The sequence below is a fragment of the Rhinoderma darwinii genome, chromosome 2, assembly GCF_050947455.1.
Source record: "Rhinoderma darwinii isolate aRhiDar2 chromosome 2, aRhiDar2.hap1, whole genome shotgun sequence".
Lineage (NCBI taxonomy): Eukaryota > Metazoa > Chordata > Amphibia > Anura > Rhinodermatidae > Rhinoderma > Rhinoderma darwinii.
Window position 1 is genome coordinate 98,605,528 of NC_134688.1, and position 6,284 is coordinate 98,611,811.

Below are 6,284 nucleotides of genomic sequence, written 5' to 3' on the forward strand. Positions count from 1 at the left end.
GGGCAGCTGATACTGTTGGCCGAGCCGGAGTTCCAGGGAGAGTGTTGGATAGTGGGGTGGGCTTAATAGTCGTGAAAATAGGGGGGGGGGCAGCTGATACTGTTGGCCGAGCCAGAGTTCCAGGGTGATTGGTGGTAGGTCCCGGTGGGGGGGCAGCGGGAGAAACCTACATCCCCATGCCCAGCCAGAGTTCCAGGGTGATTGGTGGTAGGTCCCGGTGGGGGGGCAGCGGGAGAAACCTACATCCCCATGCCCAGCCAGAGTTCCAGGGTGATTGGTGGTAGGTCCCGGTGGGGGGCAGCGGGAGCAACCTGCATCCTCATGCCCAGCCAGAGTTCCAGGGTGATTGGTGGTAGGTCCCGGTGGGGGGGCAGCGGGAGAAACCTACATCCCCATGCCCAGCCAGAGTTCCAGGGTGATTGGTGGTAGGTCCCGGTGGGGGCCAGCGGGAGCAACCTGCATCCTCATGCCCAGCCAGAGTTCCAGGGTGATTGGTGGTAGGTCCCGGTGGGGGGGCAGCGGGAGAAACCTACATCCCCATGCCCAGCCAGAGTTCCAGGGTGATTGGTGGTAGGTCCCGGTGGGGGCCAGCGGGAGAAACCTACATCCCCATGCCCAGCCAGAGTTCCAGGGTGATTGGTGGTAGGTCCCGGTGGGGGCCAGCGGGAGCAACCTGCATCCTCATGCCCAGCCAGAGTTCCAGGGTGATTGGTGGTAGGTCCCGGTGGGGGGGCAGCGGGAGAAACCTACATCCCCATGCCCAGCCAGAGTTCCAGGGTGATTGGTGGTAGGTCCCGGTGGGGGGGCAGCGGGAGAAACCTACATCCCCATGCCCAGCCAGAGTTCCAGGGTGATTGGTGGTAGGTCCCGGTGGGGGGCAGCGGGAGCAACCTGCATCCTCATGCCCAGCCAGAGTTCCAGGGTGATTGGTGGTAGGTCCCGGTGGGGGGGCAGCAGGAGAAACCTACATCCCCATGCCCAGCCAGAGTTCCAGGGTGATTGGTGGTAGGTCCCGGTGGGGGGGCAGCGGGAGAAACCTACATCCCCATGCCCAGCCAGAGTTCCAGGGTGATTGGTGGTAGGTCCCGGTGGGGGGGCAGCGGGAGAAACCTACATCCCCATGCCCAGCCAGAGTTCCAGGGTGATTGGTGGTAGGTCCCGGTGGGGGGCAGCGGGAGCAACCTGCATCCTCATGCCCAGCCAGAGTTCCAGGGTGATTGGTGGTAGGTCCCGGTGGGGGGGCAGCGGGAGAAACCTACATCCCCATGCCCAGCCAGAGTTCCAGGGTGATTGGTGGTAGGTCCCGGTGGGGGGCAGCGGGAGCAACCTGCATCCTCATGCCCAGCCAGAGTTCCAGGGTGATTGGTGGTAGGTCCCGGTGGGGGGGCAGCGGGAGAAACCTACATCCCCATGCCCAGCCAGAGTTCCAGGGTGATTGGTGGTAGGTCCCGGTGGGGGGGCAGCGGGAGAAACCTACATCCCCATGCCCAGCCAGAGTTCCAGGGTGATTGGTGGTAGGTCCCGGTGGGGGGCAGCGGGAGCAACCTGCATCCTCATGCCCAGCCAGAGTTCCAGGGTGATTGGTGGTAGGTCCCGGTGGGGGGGCAGCAGGAGAAACCTACATCCCCATGCCCAGCCAGAGTTCCAGGGTGATTGGTGGTAGGTCCCGGTGGGGGGGCAGCGGGAGAAACCTACATCCCCATGCCCAGCCAGAGTTCCAGGGTGATTGGTGGTAGGTCCCGGTGGGGGGGCAGCGGGAGAAACCTACATCCCCATGCCCAGCCAGAGTTCCAGGGTGATTGGTGGTAGGTCCCGGTGGGGGGCAGCGGGAGCAACCTGCATCCTCATGCCCAGCCAGAGTTCCAGGGTGATTGGTGGTAGGTCCCGGTGGGGGGGCAGCGGGAGAAACCTACATCCCCATGCCCAGCCAGAGTTCCAGGGTGATTGGTGGTAGGTCCCGGTGGGGGGGCAGCGGGAGAAACCTACATCCCCATGCCCAGCCAGAGTTCCAGGGTGATTGGTGGTAGGTCCCGGTGGGGGCCAGCGGGAGAAACCTACATCCCCATGCCCAGCCAGAGTTCCAGGGTGATTGGTGGTAGGTCCCGGTGGGGGCCAGCGGGAGCAACCTGCATCCTCATGCCCAGCCAGAGTTCCAGGGTGATTGGTGGTAGGTCCCGGTGGGGGGGCAGCGGGAGAAACCTACATCCCCATGCCCAGCCAGAGTTCCAGGGTGATTGGTGGTAGGTCCCGGTGGGGGGGCAGCGGGAGAAACCTACATCCCCATGCCCAGCCAGAGTTCCAGGGTGATTGGTGGTAGGTCCCGGTGGGGGGCAGCGGGAGCAACCTGCATCCTCATGCCCAGCCAGAGTTCCAGGGTGATTGGTGGTAGGTCCCGGTGGGGGGGCAGCAGGAGAAACCTACATCCCCATGCCCAGCCAGAGTTCCAGGGTGATTGGTGGTAGGTCCCGGTGGGGGGGCAGCGGGAGAAACCTACATCCCCATGCCCAGCCAGAGTTCCAGGGTGATTGGTGGTAGGTCCCGGTGGGGGGGCAGCGGGAGAAACCTACATCCCCATGCCCAGCCAGAGTTCCAGGGTGATTGGTGGTAGGTCCCGGTGGGGGGCAGCGGGAGCAACCTGCATCCTCATGCCCAGCCAGAGTTCCAGGGTGATTGGTGGTAGGTCCCGGTGGGGGGGCAGCGGGAGAAACCTACATCCCCATGCCCAGCCAGAGTTCCAGGGTGATTGGTGGTAGGTCCCGGTGGGGGGCAGCGGGAGCAACCTGCATCCTCATGCCCAGCCAGAGTTCCAGGGTGATTGGTGGTAGGTCCCGGTGGGGGGGCAGCAGGAGAAACCTACATCCCCATGCCCAGCCAGAGTTCCAGGGTGATTGGTGGTAGGTCCCGGTGGGGGGGCAGCGGGAGAAACCTACATCCCCATGCCCAGCCAGAGTTCCAGGGTGATTGGTGGTAGGTCCCGGTGGGGGGTCAGCGGGAGCAAACTGCATCCCCATGCCCAGCCAGAGTTCCAGGGTGATTGCAGGTAGGTCCCGGTGGGGTGGAAGGGGGGGCAGCGGGACCAACCTGTGTCCCTATGCCCAGCCAGAGTTCCAGAGTGATTGCAGGTAGGTCCCGGTGGGGTGGAAGGGGGGGGCAGCGGGACCAACCTGTGTCCCTATGCCCAGCCAGAGTTCCAGAGTGATTGCAGGTAGGTCCCGGTGGGGTGGAAGGGGGTCAGCGGGAGCAACTTGCATCCCCATGCCCAGCCAGAGAACCAGGGTGATTGCTGGTAGGTCCCGGTGGGGTGGAAGGGGGGGCAGCGGGACCAACCTGTGTCCCTATGCCCAGCCAGAGTTCCAGAGTGATTGCAGGTAGGTCCCGGTGGGGTGGAAGTGGGTCAGCGGGAGCAAACCGCATCCCCATGCCCAGCCAGAGTTCCAGGGTGATTGCAGGTAGGTCCCGGTGGGGTGGAAGGGGGGGCAGCGGGACCAACCTGTGTCCCTATGCCCAGCCAGAGTTCCAGAGTGATTGCAGGTAGGTCCCGGTGGGGTGGAAGGGGGTCAGCGGGAGCAACTTGCATCCCCATGCCCAGCCAGAGTTCCAGGGTGATTGCAGGTAGGTCCCGGTGGGGTGGAAGGGGGTCAGCTGGAGCAAACCGCATCCCCATGCCCAGCCAGAGTTCCAGGGTGATTGCAGGTAGGTCCCGGTGGGGTGGAAGGGGGGGCAGCGGGACCAACCTGTGTCCCTATGCCCAGCCAGAGTTCCAGAGTGATTGCAGGTAGGTCCCGGTGGGGTGGAAGGGGGTCAGCGGGAGCAAACCGCATCCCCATGCCCAGCCAGAGTTCCAGGGTGATTGCAGGTAGGTCCCGGTGGGGTGGAAGGGGGGGCAGCGGGACCAACCTGTGTCCCTATGCCCAGCCAGAGTTCCAGAGTGATTGCAGGTAGGTCCCGGTGGGGTGGAAGGGGGTCAGCGGGAGCAAACCGCATCCCCATGCCCAGCCAGAGTTCCAGGGTGATTGCAGGTAGGTCCCGGTGGGGTGGAAGGGGGGGCAGCGGGACCAACCTGTGTCCCTATGCCCAGCCAGAGTTCCAGAGTGATTGCAGGTAGGTCCCGGTGGGGTGGAAGGGGGTCAGCGGGAGCAAACTGCATCCCCATGCCCAGCCAGAGTTCCAGGGTGATTGCAGGTAGGTCCCGGTGGGGTGGAAGGGGGGGCAGCGGGACCAACCTGTGTCCCTATGCCCAGCCAGAGTTCCAGAGTGATTGCAGGTAGGTCCCGGTGGGGTGGAAGGGGGGGGCAGCGGGACCAACCTGTGTCCCTATGCCCAGCCAGAGTTCCAGAGTGATTGCAGGTAGGTCCCGGTGGGGTGGAAGGGGGTCAGCGGGAGCAACTTGCATCCCCATGCCCAGCCAGAGAACCAGGGTGATTGCTGGTAGGTCCCGGTGGGGTGGAAGGGGGGGCAGCGGGACCAACCTGTGTCCCTATGCCCAGCCAGAGTTCCAGAGTGATTGCAGGTAGGTCCCGGTGGGGTGGAAGTGGGTCAGCGGGAGCAAACCGCATCCCCATGCCCAGCCAGAGTTCCAGGGTGATTGCAGGTAGGTCCCGGTGGGGTGGAAGGGGGGGCAGCGGGACCAACCTGTGTCCCTATGCCCAGCCAGAGTTCCAGAGTGATTGCAGGTAGGTCCCGGTGGGGTGGAAGGGGGGGGCAGCGGGACCAACCTGTGTCCCTATGCCCAGCCAGAGTTCCAGAGTGATTGCAGGTAGGTCCCGGTGGGGTGGAAGGGGGTCAGCGGGAGCAACTTGCATCCCCATGCCCAGCCAGAGAACCAGGGTGATTGCTGGTAGGTCCCGGTGGGGTGGAAGGGGGGGCAGCGGGACCAACCTGTGTCCCTATGCCCAGCCAGAGTTCCAGAGTGATTGCAGGTAGGTCCTGGTGGGGTGGAAGGGGGTCAGCGGGAGCAAACCGCATCCCCATGCCCAGCCAGAGTTCCAGGGTGATTGCAGGTAGGTCCCGGTGGGGTGGAAGGGGGGGCAGCGGGACCAACCTGTGTCCCTATGCCCAGCCAGAGTTCCAGAGTGATTGCAGGTAGGTCCCGGTGGGGTGGAAGGGGGTCAGCGGGAGCAACTTGCATCCCCATGCCCAGCCAGAGTTCCAGGGTGATTGCAGGTAGGTCCCGGTGGGGTGGAAGGGGGTCAGCTGGAGCAAACCGCATCCCCATGCCCAGCCAGAGTTCCAGGGTGATTGCAGGTAGGTCCCGGTGGGGTGGAAGGGGGGGCAGCGGGACCAACCTGTGTCCCTATGCCCAGCCAGAGTTCCAGAGTGATTGCAGGTAGGTCCCGGTGGGGTGGAAGGGGGTCAGCGGGAGCAACTTGCATCCCCATGCCCAGCCAGAGAACCAGGGTGATTGCTGGTAGGTAAGGAGATCCATTTGGTGACCAAACAGCAGTGAAAATAAAAAGGCCCAAATGTCAAAGAATGACACTTTTAATACTGAAAGTGAAACATTTAAAATCAAGTTAAAGTGGGGTATGTTCAGAAATGTCAGAGACGGTAATGAGCAGCAGAGGCAGGCCGGGGCAGAGTTCCAGGGCCAGGGGTGTGACGGCAGGCAGCGTAGGCCGGGGCAGAGTTCCAGGGCGGTGGGTGAGAGGACTAGGCCTCAATCCAAGGAGATCCATTTGGTGACCAAGCAGCAGTGAAAATAAAAAGGCCCAAATGTCAAAGAATGCCATTTCTGCTACTGAAAGTGAAACATTTAAAAGTGAAACATTTAAAATCAAGTTAAAGTGGGGTATGTTCAAAAATGTCAGAGGCGGTGGTGAACAGCAAGGGCAGGCCGGGGCAGAGTTCCAGGGCCAGGGGTGTGACGGCAGGCAGCGTAGGCCGGGGCAGAGTTCCAGGGCGGTGGGGAGAGGACTAGGCCTCAATCCAAGGAGATCCATTTGGTGACCAAGCAGCAGTGAAAATAAAAAGGCCCAAATGTCAAAGAATGCCATTTCTGCAACTGAAAGTGAAACATTTGAAAGTGACACATTTAAAATCAAGTTAAAGTGGGGTATGTTCAAAAATGTCAGAGGCGGTAGTGAACAGCAGAGGTAGGCCGGGGCAGAGTTCCAGGGCCAGGGGTGTCACGGCAGGCAGCGTAGGCCGGGGAAGAGTTCCAGGGCGGTGGGGAGAGGACTAGGCCTCAATCCAAGGGGATCCATTTGGTGACCAAGCAGCAGTGAAAATGAAAAGGCCCAAATGTCAAAGAATGCCATTTCTGCAACTGAAAGTGAAACATTTGA